The sequence below is a fragment of the Chlorocebus sabaeus genome, chromosome 7 (assembly GCF_047675955.1).
Source record: "Chlorocebus sabaeus isolate Y175 chromosome 7, mChlSab1.0.hap1, whole genome shotgun sequence".
NCBI lineage: Eukaryota > Metazoa > Chordata > Mammalia > Primates > Cercopithecidae > Chlorocebus > Chlorocebus sabaeus.
Window position 1 is genome coordinate 11,793,113 of NC_132910.1, and position 15,288 is coordinate 11,808,400.

The following is a 15,288-nucleotide window of genomic DNA, read 5'->3' on the forward strand; positions in this document are numbered from 1 at the left end:
GTACATGACCCTCAACTCACCCCACGCTAAAGCTGGACCCCACGTTTCCCTGACTATACTAAAAATTTCACAGTATAAAAAAGATTTTCTTACGTAGTACGACAAAGCTGTCAGAACCGAAACTGATGCTCTTTCTGTTAGGGGAAAAAAAAGGTAGAAGGAGGAAGGAGAGAGAAAGAGGGTGGTTTGTGTGAAGATGAGGTGTTACGTAGTCCAGGAAAGTTGGTGTTTGGAGGCACAGAGGTGCTTTGCTGGGGACACGCAGGAGGCGGGGCCAGCACGCAGAGGTGGACAGCGACATTGCACAGGGTCTGCAAGAGCAGAGAGTAGGTCAAAATGAACACATCCGGCTCAAGACCATCAGCACCAATGCTCAGGAAGCCTGAAAAAAAAGTCACACATTCAACCTCAAAAGCTAGTTGGTGAAGGATCTGTTCAAATCTATTGACCATTTTTTACCCGGTTTTTTCCTTTTTTTTTTTTTTTTTAAGATGGAGTCTCGCTCTATCCCCAGACGGGATTGCAGTGGTGCAATCTCAGCTCACTGCAACCTCCGCCTCCCGGGTTCAAGTGATTCTCCTGCCTCAGCCTCCCAAGTAGCTGCGACTACAGGCGCCCGCCACCATGCCTGGCTAATTTTTTGTATTTTTAGTAGACACAGGGTTTTACTGTGTTACCCAGATTGGTCTCGATCTCTTAACCTCATGATCCGCCCACCTCGGCCTCCCAAAGTGCTGGGATTACAGGTGTGAGTCACCGCGCCCATCCTCTTATTGACTTTTGAGAGTGCTATATGTATTCTACATGTAAGTCCTGGTAAGATATGTATTTCACAAATATATTTTCCCAGTCTGTGGTTTGTCTTTTCATTTTCTTGACAGTGTCTTTCAAAGGGTCAGAGTTCCTAAGTTTGTGGAAGTCTAATTCACCAATTTTTCTTGTTTAGGGTCCATGCTGCTTACGTCCTATCTGCGAATGCTTTGTTTAACCCACCATTACAAACATGTTCTCTTGGGTTTTCTTCTCAAATTTTTACAGTTTTAGGTTTTACCTTTTGGTCTATAAAACATTTTGGGTTCATTTTTTGTATATGGTGTTAGGTATAGGTCTGGGTTCATTCTTTTAGACCAATGTCCAATGCTCTCCACAACACTTGTTGAGAAAACTATCCTTTCTTTATTGAATTACTATGGTACCTTGTAGGAAATCAATTGTCCATATATGAGTAGACTATTTCTGGACTCTCTTCTGTTCCATTAATCTACATGCCTATTTTTTCACCAATGCCACAGATGTCTCAGCATAGAAAAAAATGTGAATGCCAAATAAGCACGTGAAAATATGCCCAACATCGTTTCTCATTAGGGAAATACAAATTAAATCCACAATGAGATTCCACTATACACCTGTTAGCATGGATAACATAAAAAATATTGAGGCCAGGCACGGTGGCTCATGCCTATAATCCTAGCACTTTGGGAGTCTGATCACTAGGTCAGAAGATCAAGACCATCCTGGCTAACACAGTGAAACCTCATCTCTACTAAAAATACAAAAAATTAGCCAGGCGTGGTGGCGGGTGCTTGTAGTACCAGCTACTCAGGAGGCTGAGGCAGAAGAATGGTGTGAACCTGGGAGGCGGAGCTTGCAGTGAGCTGAAATGGCCCACAGCAGTCCAGCATGGGTGACAGAGCAAGACTCTGTCTCAAACAAACAAAAAATGTTGAAAATAAAAAGCGATGGTGAAAATGAGGAACAAGTGGAACTCTTATACATTGCTAGTACAAGTACAAAGTGGTGCAGCCGCTTTCAGAAAGAATTGGAAAGTTCTTATTAAATTAAGCATACCCTTTTTCATATGACCAACTTCTAGGTCATCAAGAGAATTTGACACATATGTACACATAAAAGGCTGTAGGTGAATTTTTAGAGCAACTTTAATCCTAATCACCAGATACTGGAAACAAGCCAAAAGTTTGTCAAATGGCAAGTGAATAAACAAACCCAAGCACATTATGTTGTACAATGGGAAACTACTTAGCAATAAAAAGAAACAAAACGATCCATTCCACAACATGAATGAATCCAAAAAGCAGATTATGCCTAGTGGAAGAAACCACAATCAAAAGACTGCATATGGCATGCTTTCATTCATATGACATTAAGGAAAAGGCAAAACTATGCTGACAGGAATCAGTGGCTTCCAGGAGCTGATGGGAGTGGAGGGGATTGACTGTAAAAGAGCATGAGGGGCTTTTTGGATAATGAAAATAGTCTTTGTCCTTACTGTGGTGATCACACAACTCTATATATTTGTCAACATTCTTGGAACTGTACTCCTAAACAAGGGAATTTTATTAGATGTAAATTATACCTCAATAACTCTGACTTTTAAAAAACTGCTAGCTGGCAGACCCTCACAAGATCAGCAGTTTGATGGTGTGGAAGAAGGGGGAGCTCTCCAGCCTCAGGTGCCAGCCACGGAATTAATGTCGTTTTATGTTAATTAAATTTATTAATATAACTCTGCGATAAGAATACCTGTCTTCTAGTTCCAATATTCCCAAAAGTGATGGGAGCAGGGGAGATGTGCCAACCTGGCAATATTCTGTGAAACTAATTACCTCAGGAATTTGTGTAAGAATGAACCAACACAGGTGCTACACTCTAATAACAAATTAAATACACCCGCCCTCAGAGAGATTTTGCAATATACCCGCAAGAGTTTGTTGCTTTTTGTGACCCTCATGCATAAAACAGGGTTTATGGTTATTTTGAGGTTTTGCCACCTCTATCCAATATGGGCACTGGAGGGCGTGTTGGTGACTGCATTTCTCTTTACTGAGTCTTCCTCTGTTTCCTTTGATCCGCCAACCAATGGCTGCTGTCCATGGTCCCTGAGTGGCAACTCACAGGCGTCTCCTGGGCAAATTTGATAACGCATAGGAGATCCAGTCAGTCCAAGGCAATGGATCCCATCAAAACAGTCACACAAGCAACACAAACCTGAGGCTACTTATTCTACACTGCAGGCCCCAGAACAAGAATCACAGGCTCTGAATCTTTGCATTTGGCCCCAATCACAGAGATACCAGCATCTCCCAAGTCCAGGCAGTGTCAGATGAAGTGGGTTGTGCTGGCCTTCTTTCTAAATCCCCCCGGACAAAGAGTTTTTTATTTTGTTTTGTTTTGTTTTCTGAGACGGAGTCTTGCTCTGTTACCGAGGCTGGAGTGCAATGGCATGATCTCAGCTCACTGCAACATCCGCCGCCCGGATTCAAGTGATTGTCTTGCCTCAGCCTCCTGAGTAGCTGGGATTACAGGTGCATGCCATCACGTCTGGCTAATTTTTGTATTTTTAGTAGAGATGAGGTTTCATCATGTTGGTCAGCCTGGTCTCAAACCCCTGACCTCCTGATCCACCCTCCTCAGCCTCCCAAAGTGCTGGTATTACAGGCATGAGACACCACGCCCAGCCAAAGAGTTGTTTTTAAATGACAAGCCATTTGAGTCCCTCTATTCCTCAGCCCCAACCATTCTTTCTAATTTTATTTCCTGACCACCCTTCCCCTACCCCACCTTATACCCATCCTACACTCCAGGTACATCAGACTGTTGGGCTGACTATAAGCCCAACAGGCACTGATTCATTTATATTCCTTTGTCCATATTTCTTCAGGTCAAATGCCCTTCCTGTGAAAAATCTCCCCCTATGTAAATCATAGTCTTTCTTCAAGGCCCAGCTCAAAGGTCTCCTCCTCTGTGAAGGCCTCCTGACTTCCTCTATCAGAATTATTCTCCATGACTTCTGTTTCCTCGGGGTGCTCCCCTCCATCCCTCATGGCCTCTGGCTCTCAGTGCCTATCAAGGGCCCACACTTAATGGGGCACTGTCAACATTTGTCAAATTAGACTGTACTCGTCTCTATCACAAGACATCCCTTGCTTAAACACTCCCTTGAATATTTCCAAATAAAATAATGTCTTGTATTTGGCTCTTTTTCAGATTACTATTGTTTCTGTGTGAAAATTTCCACTCTTGTATTGAGGCTATGAACATAGACTCCAAAATAAAAAGCAAAGGAAACTCAATCAATCCAAATATTAAGTCTTATTGAGCAATAAAATAATTGCCTTGTTAAATTCAACTGCTTTTTTAAGAAAGTTATATTCAGTCACGTTGATCTGGGTGTAGACATAGACTAATGTTCCCATTAGGTATTCCAAGGCATGTTTTTTCATCTTTAATCCATCACATCAATTTTGAGATTATTTCTTACAGAGTATTTCTATGTTTCCTAGAAAACCAACAGGATATGAAAATGTTAAGAGACTTTTTATCAGAGAAAATGTACTGCCTTTATTTTGTCTATAATCTTGTCTTTCTGTGAACTTCCACCTGCTGGTTAGAGAAAAATAAATTAACTAAATGTCTAACCTGGTTTAACTTTAGCTTGATCCAATAATTTAAACAGCCGCTTTAGGGAATACCCAGTCTCTCTTGAATAAAATGCTCTTTCGAACAGCCTTCCTCTTACCCTGCTTCTCTCACGATGATGGCAGTGAGTGTGGGGGTGGGTGGAGGGGGAAGGGGGCTTAGGTGTCCCGCAGCTGCAACATCAGACCTGTTGGTTTTTGACTAGGCATCCCCATTAAGAGGAAACCAGAGACCCTCAGTGTGCCAGCTAGTTTCTCTTCTTCTCCAACCAACTGCTCTCCCTTCTTAACTATGTGGGCCTATCCCATGATGGTTAGTGTTGGCCCCTCCCAGAATCTCAAAACAAAAACCCATTATCTTCACTGGATATCTTATATGTCTTCCTACTCCCTACCCTCAGGCAAAAAACAGAACAGGAAAAATACACACTGACCACCTCACTTCTTTCTCTCTTCTGTCCTATGTCTTCCCACTCTTTTTTGGAACAGAAAGCTCAGCTGAAGTGCTAAACCAGCACCCATCTTTAGCCCCCTCCCCAGCTGACTGTGCCTTTACTAAATGATTCTTTATCCTGTCAATATATAAGCCATGTTGTGATCTTGTGAAAATTCTCTGATGAAAAATATTATTCTTTCAATTCTCTAATTAAAAGCAGCTCTTCCTTTTAAATAAAACTATGCCTGCCTTGTTTTATTTGCCATTGGTTCAGGCTGATGGTAGGCAAACACCTCTGTCGTGACTCCTGAATATGAATGCATCATGCCACAATGGAATTGCAATGCCTAGTGACAAGCTGTCAATTTTCCTTAGAGAAGCATCAGAGTTATACGGATGCTTTGTCAAAAGGCATTTAGTCAAATGCACATCTGACCTTTCCTCTTCTGTCTATCACAAATTCAACCATAACCATTCCCAGTCTGCGGTTTCCCACATCACCTGGCTTCACCTGAGCTCAATTCTTCTCTGCCTTCACCTTTAACCTCAGCACTATAGTACTTGTAGCACTAGCTTTTTAAAAATTCCTCTACTATAATTCTTTTTTCTCAAAAAAATGGAAATTTGCTTACACAACTTTGAGACCATCTTCAACATCAATGCAGTTTCCAAACTCAGAAGCTCATCTCATCCTTCCCGTCTTTATTCCTCTGTGTCACTTCTTAGATCAGCCAGGAAGACCTTCTTCAGGACCATCTGCTCTCCTGGAACCTGGGAGCCCATTTTAGACACAATTTTGCAACTCAAAAAGGGGACTCCCACCTGGCCTCAACTTTCTTAGTTCTTAGTATCAGAACCTCTGTCTACTACAGTCTCTATTCAAATGCAATTCTTGAAATGAATTCATACTTTTTCCTCTCAGCTTTTAAAATTTTTACCTGGCTTGTTCATCTCTGACACATGCACCGGGACTCCTCCTTGGACTAAAAGTCAAGAAATCTGGAAACCTCTGACTCCAACACAAATAAGCCACGTGACCTTGAAGGTGTCGTCTCACTCTTCTGAACCTCAGAAGACTCATCTATAAATTAAGAAGGTTTGAAGTAAGTGATGGCAGAACTCATTTCTACTCTAATATTATTTGTTTCAATAAATTTCTATCCTTTTTAAACACGACTCTTTGTTTTCAATTGAGGCAAACAATAGTGAGAACTTAACTTTCCTCTTTGTACACCTGCTGTACCATCAAATTGGGATGAATTAAAAGCAAAGCTTCTAACAATATAGCTTTCTTTCTTTCCTTTCCAAATTTTAATTGACTCTTTAACAGGTGTGCTTTAACCTGCTCTCCACTCCAACATTTTAAATAATAATATTTTTCATCACATTAGCCAGAGCGTGCCAGCATTATTAAAAATAAAGCAATCAAATTTAACAGAGGTAAATGAACACAAGAAGCTATTTTTGTCCATAGTGTTCAATTATATTAGGGCAGTATGTACATCTATATATCAGCCAAGAACACACATTTTTTCTTAAATCTTTTATTTACTTCCCACACCTATTTCCTAATTTTAACACTGGCCATTCTAGCTCTCAGAATGTGTTTCAAAATTCCTAATTTGCTCATTCATTGCATTGTTTTCTGAAACCTCTTTCAGTCTTTTCAGGTGTTTGGTTTTATTTTTGTCTCATTATTGTTGCTGGCTTTCCTTTGTCTCTATAACACGCCTACTCTGTGGTCACTTTATTTGGGTTTATTTCAGAGCCTGTCTCTGAAGATTTTGAAATCAAATGAGAAAAGATCCTTTGCATTACTTGTCATTATTTTAAAAGAACTATGTCCATCTGAATAAAATTAAATATTTTATACAAGATAGCAAAAGTATGGAATAATTCTAATTTTCTCACCCAGGTACTGCATATATATGTTGATTACTTGCTTATGTGTATCTTCAGGGATGGAAGAAAGGTTAGTATGAAAATGTTTTGCTACCTTCACAGAAGGTCTGCACTCTGGTTGGATCAAACAATTGGTTAATTCAACAAAGTTGCCAAAAAATAGCAATCAATTCAGTGAAAAGAAAATCAATCACAGAGGTAGTTTGGTTGCTTTGTAGACAAAACAGTCAGTGGAGTGATTGAATTTTTCACTTTTCAATGAGTTGTTTTGGCCTTGTGTGGATGCAGCCATTAACTCATTAATCACCCAGAACTCCTCAGTGGCTGAGAGAGGGAAATCATTACTTTCCAAGTATAGATCGCATATTAACAATATGCAAAAGGCCTGCCAGGGTGAATGTGCTCAATGACCCCATTTGAGAAAAATGAGTTTCACAAATATTTTATAGCATATGGAGGTAAACTGTACCTGATTTATCATTTCACTTTCCAATTGTGAAACTTTATGTCTGCTAGTGTAAGTTTGCAGAGAATTTAATATACATAAAATATATTCATTTAATCCTTAAATTAGAGTGAATTTTAATTCATAGAGTGCTAAAAAAATAACTCTTGCAACATATTGGGCTTCCCCACATTGATTTTATGCAATATCAAAATGGAGGAGTTTTGCACACATCACAATTAGCTCCCGCCCGTGCAGTATACATATATGCCATTCTGATAAATATGTATATTTTCCCATATGGTGTTGAATGTTAGCGTCTAATTTACCTCTTAATTTTTAATTAATTTTAAATTACATTCTAAATGAAGCCGACAGGAGTCTAATTTGCATGCTTATTTGCATATCTGTAAACACACTGTTTGCATTGTTTATCTAGTCCCTGTCCCCATGACATACAGAGGTTTTTCTCACCCCATGTGGCGAATTGAGACCGCCAAAGCATCAAGGTGCCCTCTAAGACTTGCAGACACTATTCTAATCTAGAACAGATGATGCTGGCTCTCTTTTCTCCACAATGGCCACAGAGGATTCTGAAAGGCCAAGGTCAATGATAGCAGTTAAGCCCTCTGCTTTCTCAGAGGAATAGCAGTATCTGTGATTCATCTTTAGAAAATAAAACTATATACTTTTTGAACACTGTGGATTTTTTTTAATGTACAATGCCCTAAATGACTGAAATAATAACACCAAATCAGAAAAACAAAGTCACGTTATATTATCTTCTGAACTGATAGCTTCCTAACCCAGTCAGAAGAAGGCAGCACAGAACAAAGGCATTTTCCTCTGCGACAAGCAATGGATTATTTTCCTTGTCTGAATAGGCTGTCCTCTGGCAGCACTAATGGCAGCTGTGGCCTGTTGGTACCTTACCTTTTGACAACAACATACCATACGTGCAACTTCAATCAATCAATATACAAGCCACCTCAAAGACCCTTTGGAGACTGACAAGCAGTTCAGGATTCAAGGAGATTTGATGTCTTTTTGTACACGAATTTCACCAGCAGACAGGACTACAGAGGTACATTTTCTCCCGAAAAGTACTGTGATTCCCCTCTTTGTTCATAGCTTCAATAAGCAAAGATATTGAGGAAAATGATTTTGTTTTGCTATAAGGCAAGTACTATACTGCGTGTTAATAGGAGCTTGCTGATCCTGTTTGAGGTCATACCTATCCGATTTCTAATTCCAACTTTTCTGTGACCTTGGGCACCTTCCTTAATCTCACCGAAGCTTTACCATTTCTATTATTGACTAAAATATTAGAAATGGTTATCTTTTGAGGTTGTAATAAAGACTAAGCAAAATGGAAATCTCCTGGAACATTTTTCTGTATTTTTCTTTCCTCTCCAGTGGAAATAGATACCAAGTCCCAAGCCTGGCAGATGTTAAATGTGGTATCTCATGGCACATAAAGAGAACAGACTAGACCTGGGGGAATTGTATGCTGCTGTCTTGATCTTTACTCCAATAGTACCACCTGCTTTCTTGTTGTAAAAAACTTCCATGGCTGCCCTATCAAAAGTAGACTTTCCCTTTCAGCTCTTTGTTTTCAAAACCAAGCCAGCCCTCAGTGGACCAAAAGTAATATTAAATGTGTCAAAGTGATGGTCTTTACAGCTGGATTGTCGTCATACAATCAATCAATCAACCACAAGAACAATAACACTTTCCCTACAAAGAACAGAAAAAATATTCTTCCTTCCAAAATAGCCAGGAAACATTTACATCAAACATTGACTGGTGCACAATTTGTTGTACCTGGTCATTCCATACACAAGAGCCTACCTGATACCTCTCGGAGGGGATGTAACTCCAAACTCACTCACTCCACTCCACTCCACTTTCAAGGTTTTGAATCAACCAGCAAGAATGAATGCAGTTATATATAAAAATGTAAATAGGTCAAAGAAATCACAGCAAAGATAAAAGAAAGGTACGTGAGACCAAATGGAAAATCAGCTCACTGAAACATATGCGAAGAGATTGCACACAGTTATAAAAATAGGAATCTTAATGTGGTTCTGAGTTTCTATGCATCCAAAAAAGTATTATTTAATCTATTACAGGAGACACATTCTCCATAAAATAAAATAATACCTGTTTCCCAAGAAAGCAATGCTTCCAGGCACTAAACTCTTAGAGATATGTCTCCTGCTGATACCCATAAAGGTAAATCTATGAGTCTGAAACTATTTACCTACAAACTTATCCCGTAACTCTGTGCTTTTTAAATAGATAAAAGACTCAAAATTAATCTTTCGGTCCTCTCTGCTCCTGCATGTTTTGCTCTCCATAATGGAAGCTTTACAGAGTGACCTACTTCAGGCAAAGGGTCACATCTTGGTGTACTCTAGAGTTGCTGTGTACAGCTGTGCAGCCTGTTCACTGCATTTAACTAGACTATGGTGAGTGATGCCTCTCTGGGGCTTAGCAATGCAATTTGCAGCACACCACATAGTATCTTCCTTGTAGAAAGCATTCAGTCAATATTTGCTTTATTACCTAAACATACCTCTGCAGTAAACACAGGGGTTATGCATGTGCGTCCCTGCCTGGATGTGAATTCTAGCTCTGCCACTTGCCAACTGCGTGACCTTGGAAAAGTTACCTAACCTTTTGGCACATGTATTCCTCATCTATAAAACGAAGATAGTAAAAGTGCACACCTAATAGGATTAAGTACTTTATGTACGTAAAGAGCTCAGAACAGTGCCTGGCACAAAGATTCTGCATTAGTATTATTCCGGTTTATTCTGGTGTAGAAAATATACAGGTAGATTTCTATTTTAGTGTTCTTAATGGGCTATTCAAATAATTATGCTCCTTCTCAAAAGTGCCTTTTAGATAGGAATGTTGCAATGGTACAATGCATTAAGGAAGTCTACAATTCCAAGAGAATACAATAAGGAAGGGGAAGGAGATTAGCCCTTTTGATCACCTATGGTATGCCAGGCACTGAGCAAACACTTCATGTATGTGGTCTTATTCAGTCCTCAAAACTATCTGATAAGGTAGAAGTATTATGTGTGCCCTAAAACAAGCTTAACCAGTCTGTGAGTGCAAATTGTGTTACATCCTCAGTAAGCATCCCACCATCATCAGTTAATACAGAACCCAGCCCTGACAAAATCTCTCCATCTTTGCCTCTGGGTCTCCAAGGCTATCTCCATGCCTCTCAGAGGGGATGTAACTCCAAACTCACTCACTCCACTCCACTTCCAAAGATTTGAATCAACCAGCAAGAATGAATGCAGTTATATATAAAAATGTAAATTAATCGCAGAAATCACAGCAAAGATAAAAGAAAGGTACATGAGACCAAATGGAAAATCAGCTCACTGAAACATATACCAAGAGATTGCACATGTACAAAGCCCATTGGTCAGATGCCTCTTGTATCTGCCAGATATCACTGTCCCTTCTGCTAGGCATGGATCCTGAAGAGACAGCTGCCAGATCTGCTGGCAGCTTCTGTATCTGCCCAGTATTGCCACCTTTGCTGGGCACTAGACTTTCATTGCGTGCTGCCACATAGGCTGGGCATCATCACTGTTGGCAGTCTCCCTTGCATTTCCTCCTGGCCTCTAGTTGCTCTTCAGCTACTGTGCTGCTCCCCCTGCATTTTGCATTATTGAAGTACTAGTAGAGATTGTAGGAGGAAAGTCACTCTCTCCACTTGGGGCACTTGTACCTTTCCAACAGGTCATCAAAACAGGAATGCTTGTGCCTTGGTGTCTCTCATTTCTTAAGAAAACATCAGGACAGGAGCTGTGGCTCACTCTTGTAATCCCAGCACTTTGGGAGGCCGAAGTGGGCAAATCACAAGGTCAGGAGTTTGAGACCAGCCAGGCCAACATGGTGAAACCCCTTCTGTACTAAAAAAATACAAAAATTAGCCAGACATGGTGGCATGTGCCTGTAGTCCCAGCTACTCAGAAGGCTGAGGCAAGAGAACAGCTTGAACCGGGGAGGCAGAGGTTGCAGTGAGCTGAGGTCACACCACTACACTCCAGCCTGAGCAACACAGTGAGACTCCATCTCAAAAAACAGAAAGAAAGAAAAAGAAGAAGAAAAAAAAAAACCATCAATTTGGCTGGGTGCAGTGGCTCATGCCTGTAATCCCAGCACTTTGGGAGGCCAAGGCAGGTGGATCACCTGAGGTCAGGAGTTTGAGATCAGCCTGGCCAACCTTGAGATCAGGTTTCAACAACAGGTGAAACCCTGTCTCTACTAAAAAATACAAAAAAAAAAAAAATTAGCCAGGCGTGGTGGTGGACACCTGTAATCCCAGCTACTTGGGGGGCTGAAGCAGAAGAATCGCTTGAACTTGGGAGGCGAAGATTGTAGTGAGCCAAGGTTTCACCATTGCACTCCAGTCTGGGCAATAAGAGAGAAACTCAGTCTCAAAAAATAAACAAATAAATAAATAAATAAATTTGGATTTGTTTTACATTCAATCTTCACTATATCCAGAACCCAGATGAAATGAGGGCGATGTCAGGGATATATCTGAAGCTTTACACTGCCCAAAACTTCCTTCTGGACCCCAGGGGCTCACCACTAGACCAGCCTACAAGCTATTGTAGAGTTTGAAAGATTTTTTGAGAGTGACATAGTTGCTTTACTAATTTTTTAAAAAGAGCTTTTTTCTGATATATCTGTGTCTAGAGTCAAGATAGAAAATATGCAGATATATGCTACATTTATCTAATGTCACTATATCCCATGTCGTAAACATTAATAACAACTTCAGAGTCCGGGGGAAATGTAAGGAGAGTGTGATAGAAACAGAGCCTAGAATAATAGAAAAAGTAACAATTCTGAGACCAAATAGATGTGGGTTTTATCCCAGCTCCATGTACCTTCCAGTCAATTACTTCACCTTAACTTTCTTATTTATAAAATTGAAATGATAATAGCACACCTGGAAATTCAAGAAATAGAGTTATTGTGCATGAAATGCCTGGTGTATAGTATGTGCTCAATAAATGATCATTCTTTTTTTTTTTCATTATCATCACTTTGTAATTTTCTTTGGATATGGACTTTGGGGGCTCTAAATCATGAAAAGTGGCAGGCAGCTGAAAGAACAGTGCTGTTCCATAATTATTTACTGAATGTCTCCTGTATTTAACTTTGCATTAGCTCTAAGGGATACAATGGAGAACAAGAGCAACAAAGCTCCCACTCTTAGAGCCTACACTGTAGGTGAGAAGATATAAAATACATAAACGAGTAATAGTATTATAAATGCCATTAGTACTCTGAAATGAGTGTACAAAACATGCTAGGAATAATGTGCAATCTATGAAGAGTTTTATGGGGAGAAGAGTGAAATGGCATAATTTATATTTCTAACAGATCACAGAGACAGTTTGTGGAAAATGGAAAGTTGCAAGTGTGAAAGTGAGCAAGTGAAAGTCATTCTCTGCTGCAGGAGAGCAACATAAGCTGGCCTCGCTTGACTTCAAAATAGTTTTCAGTGCAATCAATTCACCATTTCCGTGTGGAGAAGGTCTGTTGTTCAGACTCGTTGGAGGCTAAAAAAGGTTCTTTATGATGAGAGCTGGGAAGTCAGTGAAACGGCTCCCACCTCCAAGTTGGATCATGGGGTAATGCAGCAGAAGACTCCAAAAGTCACAGATGAAAGAAGGTTGTGCCAAATTAAGAATAAAGAGATTTAGAAGGCTGCTGGTCAGCTTGAGGCACAGATTTCAGACGGCACAGGAGGAGATAGCAAGCAGTGTTGGACAGGTCTTCATGTAAGGAAGGAGCCAGGACCTGCTCTTACCAGAAAGCGGAGCTCTGCCATTTGATTTCTTTTAGTGCCATGTAAGTCTCTCCATTCCCGAGGTAATTTGACACAGTCTGAGAAGGCTCCTGCTCTCTATGAGCTGGGCTTTTGCAAGAGATGCTGCAGAGAGAAAACCTATGTTAGACCTGTGTACATGTTTATATCTGTGTGTGTATATACATGTACATACATATATATGACCATTTTGATTTATTTAATTTATAAATCATTTTGCTATAACACAAATATCTTGCAAAAAATGTTATAGTCTACGAGTTCCTACAAAATCACAAGCAAGAACTAGAGACATGTACTTGACATAATGTGAAGTTTTGTGCTCTGTGCTTCTGCAGGAAGAGATGAGGTGATTCTTCAGACGCTGATCAAAATTCCCTGCCTCCCTCAGGGTCGCTGAGCCTCGGAATGGCAGGAGCACTGCGCCATCTGGTGGGCAGATGCACTGCATCAACGTTCATTAGCAGAGGCTTTTTACACACACACACACACACACACACACACACACACATATGCTTTTCAAGGAAGACTCGAGAACAAATCCAGAAGCTGAGCTGACAACTACAAAATACCATCAATTAAAGCTATTCTTTGGTAAGTTTCACAACAGATTAATTTATAAATGAAAAGGATTGAAATGTGGTACCACTGTAAATCTTTAATTTTTCAGTAGGATATATATTATCTGATAGCTAATGGGTGTGTACCCTGTGCCGGGTAGGTGCTAGTCTATGTACTTTACACGTGTTAACATATGTCATCCTCACAGCAATCCTATAAGATAGGTACTATTTCCATCCCATTTTACAGGTGAGGAAACTGAAACAGAGAGGTTCAGTACCTTGCCCAAAATTGCATGAGCTGGTATGTGGCAGAGCAAGAATATAACAATGTTCTTGAGCTCTTAGGCACTAGGCTAGGCTGCTTCTCCCATACACACAATGTAGCACAGTGAGATTGGGTGTCATTAAGACAGAGGTTAGAAAACAGGATTTTGAAAAGCATGTTCCGAAAGCATAAGATTCTGTTTTCAAATTGCTTCCCCAAGCAGAAGAACACAAAACTCTGAGCTTCCTATAAGGCAGAACCTTTATAAAAAGCAAGTTTTTGAAAACTGCTTTACAAAAAAAAAGTACACTTTTTAGAATCACCAAATTTGGAACTAAAGAGCAAGATCCCTTGATGATCATAATTGTGGTAGTTAATTGTATGTGTTGACTTACTGGGCCATGAAATTCTCAGACACTTGGTCAAACATTATTCTAAGTGTGTCCATAAGAGTGTTTCTGGATGAAATTAATGTTTGAATTGAGAGACTGAGTGAAGCAGATTGCATTCCTAAATGTGGCAGGCCTCATCCAATAGGTCAAAAAATTGAGTAGAACCCAGAGACTCACCCTTGCTTGAGTAAGAACAAGAGGAAACTCCCTCTGCCTGACTGCTTTGAGATGGGACATCAGTCTTTTCCTGCCTTCAGACTCAAACTGAAATATTGGCTATTCTTCGGTCTCCAGCTTGCCAACTGCATATCTTAGGACATTCTGTTGACTCTGTTTCTCTAGAAAAGCCTTACTAATGTGATGCTCGCTGTGTCATCATCACATTGCCATCATCATTGTGGTCACCCTCAACATCATCATCATCATCTTCTCTACCATACACTGAGTGTCCTCCCTTGCAGGTACAGTGTTCAGTGCTCTGAGACTGTGTGTGTAAAAGTGCTTATTTCACAGATGAGTAAACCGAGGCTCAGCGAATTTGGAACATGTACCCAACACCTCACCAACAGTCAGTGGTACAAGTGAGACCATGGTTATGAACAACCCAGGGCATTTTTCTCTATGCCAAGTGGCATCTCCCACTAGATGGAACAGTCATCAACAACAAACATTTGGAAGGATGATGGCATGTTTTCCATCTTCAGATATCTTATTAACTCTAATTTTCTCCAAAAGTGCTTTCTCATTCCTTTGAAAGCCATTATTTTCCTTCTTTTCCAGGGTGACATGTTGTCATTTTAGCTTGGTTACTTTTGAGGCAATTTAATCTGATTTTGGTAGGAACCAGTTATTCTTCTTACATCTGTTTGATCATTCAGCAACTAACAGGCATTTTCCACAACTGCAGATACAAAAGAGACAAGAAAAAGTACAGCTCACCTTACATACCCTGATTCATCTGAGCTGGGCATGAT

General features: G+C 40.2%; 1 long non-coding RNA gene across 1 annotated transcript in view; it reads right to left on the minus strand.

Annotated features, from left to right (window-relative positions):
- The window catches only part of LOC119621077 (uncharacterized), a 39,297-nt gene extending 24,660 nt beyond the window's left edge, over nt 1-14,637 (minus strand). Inside the window, exons 1-4 of the long non-coding RNA XR_005237597.2 lie at nt 14,492-14,637; nt 13,394-13,523; nt 13,077-13,199; nt 5,811-5,953 (exon numbers count right to left, since the gene is read on the minus strand). This is a non-coding gene — a long non-coding RNA (uncharacterized lncRNA). The remainder of the gene's footprint in view (nt 1-5,810; nt 5,954-13,076; nt 13,200-13,393; nt 13,524-14,491) is intronic.
- Nucleotides 14,638-15,288: the final 651 nt, after the last annotated feature.